Here is a 14,848-nt window from a genome sequence, read left to right as displayed (position 1 = left end):
GACTTTTTATTAAACAACTCACGTGAGTTATACTTAATAATAATAATAATAAAATGTGTTACCTTTATTTGGTAATGATTTAATAATTATTACTTCTGGTATCGCGTTAATATACTCAGTTGTAAAATTCTTCGAATAATTAAAATTATAAAATTTTATTATTACATATTCTATTGTAATCGTGCTCAAAAATGGATTCAGCATTTTGGAAAAGACCTAATATTCTTACACTGCCGAACCAATGTAAGCCAAACGTAGCTAAGAAGCAAAATAAAATTTCAAACAGAAAAACCGCATCGGAGTCGGTCGATCCGTTTGAGAGCTAATAAACACATATATACGCAAACGCACACATAGACGACATCGACGTTAAACTTATAATCTCTTTTTCCGTCGGGAGTTAACATAGTCTAAAGAGGAGATCAGAAATATATATATTTATTACAAATGCAAACAAATGATTGATATAGAAATTGTAACGCTTGATAGTGTTGGCAACACACGATAATTACACCATTTGTATCGATGTTCTATAAAAGTTAACATGCAACAGAGACAAATGATAGATCCAAAGGCCAAAGGTCCAGACGCGAACAAATCGAATCGAGAAAGTTTCGACAACTTGTAAGTCGACTGAGATAATGGATCGATTTTGAGGTACTACAGAAATTTTTACCAGTAAATATCTCAGACGTTATTGAATTGAGTTCGTTTCGCGTATTAAGGAAAATTGTTTTTATGGTTCTATGAATTATACGTTCAATGTTCAGCTGATTTCTATCTGAACACTAAATAATTCATTTTAATAACGAGTCATGTGTAACAAAGAGCCGATACTCCGAACTGTTCAAGGACCATAGTAAAAAAGTCGTAAAAGGTAATGAGAGTGAAAGTTCGTATCGGGCGCTAAAAATTTAATTAATCGTTTCCCATATAACCTTTGTAATATAACCTTTGTATATATAGAGAAATATAAAACAGTTCTGAACTCAAGAGAAAATCACAAATATTCTGTTGCCTTGCATTATAAAAATAAATTTAATTATTCCGTTGTATTTCACACTGAACGTTCATAAATTGCAACATAATCCGTACATTAATTGGAATCGTCGCTTCAATACATACTGAATATACAATGAGATGTGATTATTAGACGACAATAAAACAGTGTCGCGTGGGAAGACCGAGATAAAAGATTTACAAGATTTTCTTCCGTTATTTTTCAATAGAGCACATACATATTAAAACCATATAATATATATAATTAGATTAAACCTTTTATAACTCACATAGTAATCAAAAAGGGTAGGTAACTAAGAATTTTCACTTTAAATAATATTTGACTTAATTAAAATCATTTGTAAAACAACTTGAAGGTCAACATTATTTTTCTATTCAAGCGACTGTCCTTAAACCTTGGCTTTTCTAATACAAAGAACATCACGGTATTCTGTAACATCTACAATAAGTCGTGTAAGGATTGGCTAGCGAATACTGCAGTTCATTTGTCCGAAATTAGGATAAAAGATCACTCATTGTATGAATGTGGATGAGATGAGACTTAAATTTTTCATATTACCTTTTCTTATTCAAAAACAACTTATCTCTTAGGTATAATCGAGTTATTGTCCTTTATAATAAGCTCCGACCAACAAATGTTGAGTATTTTTTAAGTTTGCTCTATGTTTTCTTTTGTCTTTTTGTGGGTAAGCTAAAATTTTTGTTGCATGTAACTATTTATTACACAATATCCAAATTTCATAGATTATTATTTAGGTATTTTTGTGTTGTTCTAGGAGCTGATAGATATATAACAAAGAAAAATGGAATTCACAATCAATGAGGAATCCTCAAGTAATCCTCGGAACCTGAATGAAATAATTTTATTTGACACAAAAACCAACAAGCCGCGAAACCACAATCACGTACTGAACGTCACTTAATGCTTTTAATTTAATTACGTCGCATGTAAGTAGCATTTTATAAACCAGAACGGAGACCAAAGATCAATGCGTCTCGATAATAAGATACTCCAATATTCACCGCATTCAAGACCAATTATCCATTTAGCGGATGCTACAACGAAAAAAACACGAGTTCAATGACATCCGAACGTACAAAATCGCGTGACTCGATACCCTAAAGTGGTTATATCAGTGGCCTTCAGACAGTTCGATGAAATATAGGAGATAGCGGCCATCAATATTTATGGTCTTAATTAGCTGATTTTTAGATTTTATTAAAATGTTTGGCTTATAGAGCGCATAGGATACATTCATCACGGAATACCTAACAATATAATACATCTTAAATTTATGTAACAATATTTACTTTTTGTTAATTATTTAAATTAAAATCTTTTATATTCTGATGGGGAGTTGGATTTTTCAATAGTTAAATAAGTAAAGTTTCGTTAGTAATTATTTGAAAATATAATATAAGACGTAATAGGAATACGACGTTTGTATTCGCTACTTCAGGTTATTTCAAAACCGCTACAGCCCATAACTTGTTCCCCATATCACCATCGTGATAGGTTCTCATTATGTTCTGAAAGAGGCAATTCTTACATCCGATGTCAGTAATACTGAGATTTAAGTAGTTCAAGTTCATTGATTTGAAAAAAAAAATTAACACTTGAATGTTATTTTACATAACTTTGTTTATTCTCTGTATATGTTCATGTAATATATTTTTTCACGCAAAGAAATGTTTTATTACGATACAATTTTTTATATATCACACTGGATAAGCTTGTCGGGACACATTTGTTTTCCATTTTACGAGTGCTGACAAATAAAACAACCTCCAACCTGGTTACCGAAAAATAAAAATTTTCGAAGAATATTCATAATTTTTTTGTACTGATTTAAACTTATTTCCTTTACTTTGATTGTGATTATGCCTATGTGCAATTATAAAAATGTTATATAGCCAGAGCTGCATATCAAAGGCACATTTAATCACTGAGTTGTGGCAAATACTTTTAAAATCCACACAAAGTTTATATGACACGATGACGTAAACCATTCGGCATGTAATAAAAGAATAAAAATAATCTTTTTGAGAATAAAACTGAAAACTAATCAGAATGTTTAATACACCCAGTTCGAACCTAAAGTCAGGCAAGAAATTTACGAGCCATAAACAATTTATTGTGCAATGAAAATATAATGTTATGTATATTGCTTGTTTATAAAATACAGAATAGCTATATGAAGTTGGAAATTTACTAGATTGAGACGAATTAAAATAGATTCAATTAGTTTTAGCGTAAAAAATTATAATAATATTTGTATTGGACTGGCGGAGTCTATGTTATTTTGTTACATTTGTGTTTGGGGAGATCGTTATAAAATTAAATTTATTCAGTCCGATTTACACACTACTTCGATGGAAAGATTTAGAAAAATTTAGAATTACGCATCTTTTTGAAAGCATTTACTGACTGTCTAGATTTTAATTTTTATCAAATTATTATTAGTAATGTAAAAGTATGGGAAAAAACGAATAGTTATTTTTTTTCATCACATGTCACATTAAACGTTACTTTAAAATTAATAGCCGTTGTACAAACATTGATTTTTGCAACACATACAAAAATTTGTATTATTAAGTTATAAATCTTTCTGACTTTAAATAGACTTAAATAGTCAATGTTTAAATAAATACGACTGAATATGTTGTGATTGTCATCAAAAGAGCAGTCGTTTAAAACCTTACTAATGTAAAAAAAAATACTGTGAAGCAAATCATTATTATCTTAAAAAAATACAAGAATATACACAAGGTAATTTATTATACAACAAATGAAACAAGAACGTCTCTTTAATCATTATAATTTATACAACATTGAAATAAAATTTGCATTGTTATTTTATTCCCAGAAACGTTGAGGCACGGAAACTTGAGTCAACTGAGTGACTGCTTAAGATTTAAGGTACGTATTAAAAATGGGAGACGTCATGAGTACGGAGCGTCAACTGAACATCGTTGGGCCCTTAAGTCGCTCTTCATTTCCATTCAGTCGTGTTTGAATAATCGATGAGTACTGAAGTGCTGTTGCGCCTAGAGTGAGAATTCCGTGTATGTGGAGGAATTCGCATCGGAATAGCCTTCCGTATTTCATTTGACGTGAGCTGAGCCATATATATTCCGCAAATATTTATTAGTTTAAATGATATAAGTTATAAACTTAACAACTTCTAGCTGAATTCAATAACTGGCTATTTAATACAGTAAAAAATTGCTTTTGGGTTATGTAATAGTTCTATAAAACTAGTATACATTTCGTGAGTTCGTACAGTGAATAGTTACACTATATGACCATTCCGATATAATCACTCTTTTCATAAATATAACTCTATTAAAGCAAAATGTGTATATTGTTCAAATAACTAAATCGATTAATTGCGTTCTTAAAACTATTTTTTTTTCAAATGCATTTATTTGCAGGAACTTTTCATCAAATGGGTATCTCAACTCATAGCCCAAAACCAAACACGCCGTAAGATATAGTATCGAATAAAAAGCATATTCATTAATGACTCTCGACAGTAGGTGTTGGGTAGACGCTTTAAAATTCCCTGTATTCATTCCAACCTAAATCAATAAATGTCTGTCTATTGTATTAAAAGCTTTACATAAATATAATCCAAAGTATAACAATATCGTACCGCTTCACCGACACGTTTTCCTCATAAAGTATGAAAAATCTTTGATGAATTATATCAATGTAATATTGTGGTGTATTTAGTTACCACGTTATTGTAAATCAAAGTACACGACGAGACTCTCAGCACATAATTTCGTACATAAACTTTCCCTCTTAAACTCCTTAAAACTCATTAAAACAACTAATTTAAAATTTTTGAAGCACTGGTCTATAAGAAGGTAAAATCTCAAACACTTGCTTTAAAAAAAAAACATTTTAGCTAATATATCTGCCACCAATTTTTACAACGTTTTATTCGAGATGAAACCTTGTAGGTTTTATATCAAATATTTTTGTAAACTTCTGCTGTGTAGTAAATTGCATACAGCTAAGTGTTGTAAAGCGCTTTTACAATCGAAATGATGACAAAAATTTTATCGTAGCAATTTTTAAAGTTGACGAGTGCTTCTGAAATCACAACGAGTGTCGCTGTTATGGTATAGTTATGAGGACAAAAGTTTATTATTATATATTATAAGTATCAGTAAAATTTGTTATTGGTTAGATCATATTTTATAAACTATACCTGCTTTATATATTTCTTTTTAATTTGAAATAATATAAATAACACATACATAAAACTTATTTATTTACTCATATATAGTGAAATGTTACTCGTTTAAGTTAGAAATCAAATATTTAATGAGAACACGAAAAACATTAAAGGATACTCTGCCTTATTATTTGCTAACATCTTTTGAAGAATCCTCCTATAATTCTGAAAGTTACAATTTGTATCTTGGCATATTTGAATAATTTATTTATTTGCATGAATACGTTATAATACAAAATTTTGTTTAAACTTCAAGCTACAATAAGCAAATTTAAAGCTGTTGATATCCTTTAATACAACTGTCGTCATGGCAATATCTTAAAACACATGGGTCTCTCACGCTTAACAATAAATCGTAACCCAATTACAAATCGTGACGTCACTGACTAGGAACAACGACGTGTTCTATAAAAAGGGAACAAAAGAAAATACAAGCACACTAATGTCCCAAGAATCTGACCTATTGGTTTGGGAGGATGCCAGGCATTTTAAATAATAGCTATACATTCTTTTTAACAGGTTACGTGTTGAATGACATTAATTGTTTTTTATCAACACAAACGTCCTAGCGAACCTATAAGAACTTCATATTATTAGTGAGAAAATTAGGTGAAATAATGCATAGATTTATTACTGTTTCAGTAAGTTTTTTATGACCCTTAAAAAAAATCTATTGAATATGATATTATTATAAAAAAAATATGATGACGTTGAATAAACAAAGAAATTCCTGAGTCGCAAATAAGTAATAAAAAATATATTAATATTAATCTAACGAAGCCTATTTTATAACAATACTAAAAGTTATTCAGATTACAAACAGCACTTGAACGAATGTGACATAAAATATCATGAACTGAAGTAACTTTCTCTATTAATATCGCAGGATAGAGAAAACAACAGACATATAGAGATACATAATACGAAAGTAATATAATACAGTGGTCATAAACGTTGCGCGTACGAAAAGTAGGTTGTGAGGTCCAAGAGGCAAGGTCGGATGATGCTTAATGTATGGTATTAGTCATAAAAGCTCGCAAAACATTCAACTTCCTGCAGACGGAAAAATACAAGTTACCTCTATGTAAAATACGTAACATGGTGACAGATAGTTAAACAGATACCCAGTGTAATGTTACAGAATTTATGAATTCATTTGGAATAGAAAACTATAAAACGTGATTATAACAATGTATTTTAGTTTTAAATAAATTCCATTTAACATTAAAAAAAAAACTGTTTTAAAGTCAATTTGTATTCATATTTAGAACCGCTGTTACTTACAGTGCGGACTGACCGCGGAACGTTTACGAGTTACGAGAACGGAACAATATGATATTAAACGAAATCATTGCTTTCGCGGTTATTTTCTGACCGACGTAAACAATGAAAGAGTGTGTTTCGGCGAAACTTATGAAGGCAAATGAAAGATAATGTTTTAAGAAACTGTTTTTATATGTGTACTATCTTTGACTCGGGCTAATAGCATTCATTCCTGAAAGTAAGACCATGTCAGCATCACAATAAAAGTTTTTGTTTATAAAATTATTAATATTTAATGGTAAATGTTTAATAAACTAGTGTTGCAAATCTCGTTTTTAGGATACAGCGTTATCGCTGTATTAGTTATCGAAGGCTATAAAAATTTTCGAAAATCCTAGGAATTATTCTTTGTTATTAAAGGTCATAAAACAGAACTTGCCGGTCGAAGAATGACTTTTTCTTCCAGTGCTTTTCTGCACTAGACTTCGAAAAGAAAAACTAAAGTTTTAATGGCATCGGTTCCATGGAATTGATTTATTTTATTACCCTTGTGCGGTGCGGCCATTAGAGACGTTCGTCTCAATAAAGATATGATTTAAAACACGGGGCATCGTGAATGGCGTCTTGTTTATTGACACTTCAATATCTTTGTAAGCTAAGTTCTCATCTTAACTGTGAAGTAACACGAGTGATGAGCTGTACATCACTGTAATTTCATACGAATCTACATTAAATGTTAAGCTTACGCTTTGTATAAAAATAAAACATATCTAAAAGACGAGCATCAGGTTTCGATATAAAAAATCTTGAAACGTTCGGAACAAAATGAGAAAAGAAATAAAATTTTCGTCGAAACGATTCCATCGGAGGCGGAATACGATCGGCAAAAGGTAAAAGTCGATCCCGCTAACGAAGACGACCGAAAAAAGGGCAACAATGCTAAACTGTGACGATGGCGGGATGAAAATAAAGCGACCGCAAATACCTCGGCACAAAGGGAGGCTGGAATATTTCTCCGAAATTATGTACACACTTATATGTTGGAGGTAGACGATGTGATGCCACGATTTAAGTTATGGCTTAACAGTAACAGTTGATATTGCGGTTTTGTTTGTTTGTTTACAGAATACATAATTATAATGATACTTATCAAAGACTATTAAAGTTTATATAGAGATAAATAAAGTTAATGCAGAGTCATAGCTTTTACTTGAAAAAAAAAATACGATTAATATTATAGGTATTTTCTTAAAAACCATCAACATATGCATGCATGTGAATATATTAATAAGTAAACGCTATGGCTAAATACAATACGTCATTACGCTTCCTTCATAACATGTAACGCATTTCAAACATGAACATACCATGCTCGCTCTGTGTAACATACGGTCATTATGTTTCCTGCTTTACAACCGAGAATTCAAACGCACGAAGAAAGATAATTATAAAATTAAGGACTTAAAAGCCGGAGTCTACTTTCAAGTTAACCTTCTAAACGTTTCGTATGAGGTCGTCTAAAGGTCAAGATCTCCTTAAACACCTTAGCTATTTATTATATTAAATTAAATACTATAAATAAATTTATAATATTTTAGCTTCCCTCGTCGAGATCTAACCGCTTTTCAGAAAAACCGAGCACAAAGATAAACGAGTTTCTAATTTCACAGTTTCGTGCCATGAATACAATCACCTATCAATTTTCATTGCGTAATAGACGTTTTAATAAAATAGAAACGTAATTTTCAATCTTCTTAATTTATAAAATACTTTAAAACGATTTACGGGGTTTTTATTATGAATTCTGTATTTGATTATAAAATGGTGTTAACATGGTTTTACTACCAGTTGTCCTAATTGTTGTTCATGTTTGAGCTTGATTTTAAAAAAGTATTTTAAATTACGATTGTGGTATACTCAGGCGTGATTTTTTAAAGTCACAATAGGAGAACTCTGTCTTTGTTCCTTTATATAGTTTTAATAGTGATTTTACGGGATACTTCGATCACAGTGAGAAATTTATTTATTTTTTCTTATAATATTCAACAGCAAATTTTTCTTTGTCAATAGTAAATAACCAACGTAGCTTTTTAAAATTAGCAAACCTTACATCAATTTACACGAACGTGAATTTCGTTTTCTATGCCAAAATTTCAAAATATCTTTAACATCAAAGCTAAACTAGGATATTCTAACCTTTTGTGGCCATAATTTGTTCGTTCACACGAGTACACGAATTGAGACTAAAATTTTGTCTATAAAATAATGTTTGATTACATCTCATTCTCTTAACTTAATTTTTGGATATCATTAGTTTCACCAAAAATGATTTGGATCTGATAACAATGACGTCATCCGTTGAAGATTCATATTTGAACATAAAGGCAAAAAGTAAGTTTACAAATAGAAATAAGGTTATTTCAATTTTAACAATACCACGCTCCATAGGATAGTTGAGATCATATATTCTCAATAGCTATTTGAAAGGTACACTGAGATTTCCCTGCAAAATTTCGATGGTTATGTCTCAAATATATCAATAAAATGTAAAAATAAAACAAGATCTATTGAAATGTCTGTGGAAATTGAATCAGATTTATTTGATATACAAAAGTTCTATTTAAAAATGAACTTTTATTTTACCCTAGTATAGCTAAGCCAAAACAGTGTGGTCTCTGTATTTAATCGTTTCTGGAGCCCTAAATGTTCTCAGTTTTATAAGTAATTTGACAAATTGCCATCCCATCACTAATAGCTCGACTTTGCTTGTCATTTGCCTTTTACATTTCAAATCAAACGGAACAGGAAATTGGTTTCCAAGCACTGAAATCCACGGATTTGTATCAGCACCTCAATCACTACGAGGGTTAGATTTGATGTGAGTGGGACTTTGGATTCTATTCTATTTAATTTAAGACTAAATATATAATGGACCAAAAAAGGTCTTGTCAAAGCCAGTGACAGTTTTTTATGGCACGGGGTGTATTAAAACACTGAGGTGTTGGAAATGTTTGAGAATGTTTTATTATGATGTTAATTGATAAACACATCTTAGATTCATAGCTTTGGGTTTGATTTTTTAATGTTTTTGTTACAAATATATCCTATTACTATGTGAACTTTTTGTCACAACTTCTAAAAATCACATGTTTACCACGTGGCGATAACTCTGAACCAGATATCTTTGGAATCGGGTACGTAGATAATGGTGCGTTTAATGGGAGAAAAGGAAAAATATTAATATTTAATACATATTGCTTGAGGCTACTTACATAATAAAGTCATAATTATAAATATTGGGCATTTTATATTATGAAAATTTAATAAGTCTAAATGAAAATATAAGTTAAAGTTCATTAAATATATTAAAGTTTCCATTTCAAAGATTTTTCATATCTTTTGAATAATAGTGTAATAATATTATTTAAATTTACAAGCTAAATTGCCAAAGAATATTTTTTTACCACTATTCCAACATTTTTTTGAGTTAACCTATTTCTGGAATGTAAATGTTAAACCCCGGACAATCAAGCTAAAATCACGAGACCGCAAAACCCCACAAGTTAGGTGAGATTACAACGAAGTTTCCGAAATTCTAGTTGCGATGCACTCAGCAACAACACGTTTTACTGTATATAGAAAGCACTTAAAAAAATAAATCTGTCTGTATGAATGGTAAATAGATTGGCACAACGCCAGTGAAACCTGCTTGGTTTACAGCGCAGGTCTTTTTGCATCAGGTGGTTTATATTGATTGATGTTCAACAAACAAACTCCAAGTTCCACAGTAATGTTCTTATCGCGGGTTACTTATAATTAATTCATATTAATAATATAAGAATATAAAAATACATTCCAATATTCATTTACTCATTTCCACACAAACCTACTTGATTTCGTAATAAGGGATCGTCTGTTTTAAATTCTATTCACATCCTGACACAAAACAATTTAACATGCAAATATCAGTCGTGATGTTAGAAAATAAGTTATATTTTACAATGGATGCATATGTATAAATTTACTTTATGTTAAATTGGATTTCCATTAGGCGATTGACGTTTCTGGGCAAAAAGAAATAAGGACCGTATTCCTCTGAGCGTATGATTACAAAATGTCATACCGTACTCAAATGTTTGCGTTTACCGACTCGATGCACATCACGTGACTCGAATAGAAGAATGATTTCGAATCGATGAATGGATTGAACGTTGGTTTCACGTTTTGTGATTTAATTCTATTTGTGAAAAACTAATCTCGTTGGAACGACGTTGGCGAATTAGTCGCCGATACAAAACGGTATGAACGAAGAGAAATTTCTTTTAAGATATAACTTACATTTGTTACAGAATATTTTAATATATAGTTATAAAACTTCAGAGAAAATATTTCCATTAATCCCTTTAATATAACGGAGGGCAGGCGGGGCGCAACGTAATCCCAGCTTTACTATTTTTTGTTGAGCTCTTTTGCAAATGCATTTTTGTTTTGTCTATTTTGAGATTACTGTGTAATAGTGTTAAAAGTGAAGTTTTTTAGTTTTTACACGTGGAATATATATCATAAATTGAATCTATAAATACCAAACACGAATGAGAGATAAAATATGGTAAAGGCAACATTTTCCACAATACAAAAATGTAAACGCCAGGTGAGGCTAAGCTGGATCAGGAATGCTTTTAAAATACGTGATATATTATTTAAGGAAGGCTGAGAAAATGTAGCACGGTGAAAGATTATGAGAAACATAACGTACAATATACACGATGTATTAGAACAAAAATATTACGTCATTTTGAAGGTATTGGAAATAAACGTGACCAAATATTGTAAATAAATAATTTAATTTTATTTATTGTTACTCAATAGAAAATCTTCTATTAACTTGACAGATAACAAGAAAAGCTAATAAATATCGTGTTTTAAACATCAAGGTAAATTTTTCAACTGCAATTCTAATAGTTTAACTTGGGAAAACCAAATTAAATTAATACATCGATAGAAAAAAAAAAAATAGAAAAATGTACGTGTTCAAGTTTATAAAAACTTTAATAGATCTTGTCTCTATTGTATGAGTCAATTCTGTCAAACAAGTCTTTTCAGTTCAACAACAAGATATTGAAATGTGAATGAGCACTGCACTTATACAATAACACATCTAATGCCACCTTTAACACAATAATAGCAACAGACGATTGTGTACCTTATGACGTTTCGATAATGAAATCATTTTTCGTTATCAACATGGCAATGTTTTCGAAAAATATCATGCACACTGTGAGCACACCGTCTATAATCTCGATGGACTAGGTACGATGAGCAGCCATTAAGCTACCCGACATGTCCATATAAGTAAAAGACATTAACGCGTTATTGTCGCATTCATTTAAAGTATGAAATTATATTGATATATTTTTATTTTGTGTCCCGAGCTGCCTTGTGAGAGGGAATTTACATAAAGAGGGTATGGATTCGCTTTTAATAAAGTCACTTCGGTTTTTTTTTTATTTTGTGTATTATGAGAACTTATTCAAGTATTAAACCAATTGGCGACTTGGAATTCTTAGTATTAAATTATATAGCAAAGTGTATACAATTATCGTCGCAAGAGTCTTTGCAGACTCGTCGTGGCCATCACGTATCACTGATCCGTGTAAATGATGACTATCTTGGGAAGATAGTTGCAGTGGTTTCCCCTTGCCTTCTGCACCAGCACTTTTTGGGGCTATGCAGACCACAAGGCTTGCTATAGCCTCTTCCAGTCGGTTTCCCGGCTAGGCTTGTTGGTTATCCTGCCTCTGCTCGGTAACACCGTCTGTCAGTGGCATCTAAGTAGTCTTAGAAAGTACATATGACTTGAAAAAATCATATTGGTACTTTGCCAGGTTTCGAACCCGCGCCCTCACATGTGAGAGGCGGACCTTTAAACCTCCAGGCCACCACCAGACCGTATTGTTATACAATGCCGTATAAATAATCTTTAATGTGTTTGACAATTTAAAAAAAAAACATACTAAAAAAATTATCAAGTCATCGTGAAAAAATGTTGGTGCCACCAGTGAGGCGGCACTGATAGCTATCGATGGTGAGGAATTTTACCTTATTAACCATAAATAATACTATCGCGATCCCCATACATAATTAATTCAGAGTTTTATGTAAATAGAACAACAATAGTAATTTATTGCTTCACAAATATCGTATTTAAACGACCAATTATTCTCAATTATACAAATTACAGGAGATCAAAAGACAAAGGCAAACATTTATCTTAATTGAAAGCAGCGCATGTTATATCTTCTGTATATTAATTAAAATATAAAATTATAACTCTGTTTCGAAAAAGGATAAAGGAACATAACAAGAAGGGTATTTTATGAGCTTCGTCATGCAGCGTGTTTGTTTGAGAAGATTATTTATTTGTTTCGTATAACCATTTGTTCACTTAGTAATTAATTATATCCTCATAACAAAAGTCATAACATTGAGCTTTGAGTTTTTTCTGCTCACGCAAGAAATGTATGCTAATAATAAAAAAAAAATTAAAGAATATATAAAAACATGTATACATTTACATCTCTTACTATCATAGGATTAATAAAACTGAGAATCATCTGATTCGCATTTTATAATGAACGTAGCTGTATTAATTTGCGGGCAAGTTAGCAAATGATCTCAAAGCGCTGCATCCCGGCAATTAAGGAGAGATTTATAACTTAAATACTACAATTAAATTTTGACGGAGACCAGACATTAATCAAGAGCATGTTGAATTTAGTTCGGATGTTTTAATTAGAATCCACGTGGCCACCAACAACGCGAATAAAACAAGATGTAACTTTGAATGCGATAAACGGTATGGCGTCTGTGTTTTAAAATAGACGTTCCATGCTGATTGACCAATACATAACGTTGTGGAGATCACATTATTTGAAGTATTTATATTTATTTTCTAACTATCTCGATCGTGTTCCATAACATGCTTACAATATTGGGCTTTGAAGTTAAATTATTTGTATCATTAATTTAGTTTTATAGCGAGAGTGTTACGCGTTCGGTTTTTAAATTGATGGAGCCTATATAATCGTTTGACGATATGAAAAATAAATTGTATAATATTTTAAATAAACATAGAATATACTTTTGCTATAAATATAATGATGAATAAGCTTTGCTATAATGTATTTATGTAGTCACGTCTATATTACCCGCTAATACGTCACAAACACGGCCCTCCATCAAGATTAAGTTCCAAATTAATTGCAGGGCCATTAAAGTAGTCCGACCTTTAATATTAATGATCGGGACTAGTAAAATAGTTTCTATCTTCAGCATAGATCGATTTTAAAGCAAGAATGAGATGTCTCAGGACAAATATTGAAATTCTTTTGAAGCTGGATGTAACAAGCGGCTAGCGACCTCAGTGTACACGATGCCACACATGACGATATGAATAATAATACTGCAGGAAATGTTATCAATACTTATACTAAGCACTGTCAGACGGATTGATCTATAGTATTAAGTGAGAGCTGATCGGAATCTAAATAGCATATGTTATCTGAACCATAATTTAAAACCCATAGATTTAGACGACCATAAGTAAGCAAGTGAACGGGTTGAATATTTCTCACACAGATCAAGACTATAAACGACAATGAGATGCATTAAAGAGTACAATTTATATGTAGTGAGGACGATAAAAAAATAAACATTGAAAGTAAAGCTGACTGGCCGTACCGTATAAAGGCAGAGGACAGGTGCGCGGTGGTAATAGTAAAAAATATTTTTTGATATCCGCTGTAGATCATCTTAGTTTATTTGATACTAATGAATATCTTGTTATAAACAACATAATGAAATGTTGTTAGTTTATTTATACGAAGAGTTGATGGTGGGTGAATATTATAACAATCACACGTTTCGCGGTTTAAACTTTACGCTTTTTATGTTTTAGAGTATTCAAAATATTGTAGGCAAGAAAGACGAAAGTTGCAAACTAATCCAGTATAACATATTATATAGTCCAGTATAATATATTTGAAGGTAGACGAAGGTCAAATAATATGTATAAGATAAAGAATGTCTTTATCTATACAGGTCAGCTATTAAGGGTTCAGTTTTATGAAGGCTGTAATATTTTAACCCTTATCAAGTGACGCCTTTTCCATTATGTGTTTGTTTTGGCAGAATTATTTTTCTTCTTTATTTCAGCTGGTGTACTTTTGTTAAAAACATATGATATATTACGGGTTGTTTTTACAAAAAAAATAAACATATTTTTTCACTTTTCTTTTTTGTTAGTATAAAAGAGGAAA

The 14,848-nt window shown here is 31.0% G+C and overlaps 1 protein-coding gene across 6 annotated transcripts in view; it reads right to left on the bottom strand.

Annotated features, from left to right (window-relative positions):
* Positions 1-14,848, bottom strand: part of LOC116779344 (uncharacterized) — a 188,435-nt gene that overhangs the window by 17,535 nt on the left and 156,052 nt on the right. The gene's annotated exons all lie outside the window — the stretch shown is intronic.

The sequence above is a fragment of the Danaus plexippus genome, chromosome 2 (genome assembly GCF_018135715.1).
Source record: "Danaus plexippus chromosome 2, MEX_DaPlex, whole genome shotgun sequence".
In the NCBI taxonomy this organism is placed as follows: domain Eukaryota; kingdom Metazoa; phylum Arthropoda; class Insecta; order Lepidoptera; family Nymphalidae; genus Danaus; species Danaus plexippus.
The sequence above is the reverse complement of the archived record's forward strand: the minus strand, read 5'-3'. Positions and strand labels throughout refer to the sequence as shown.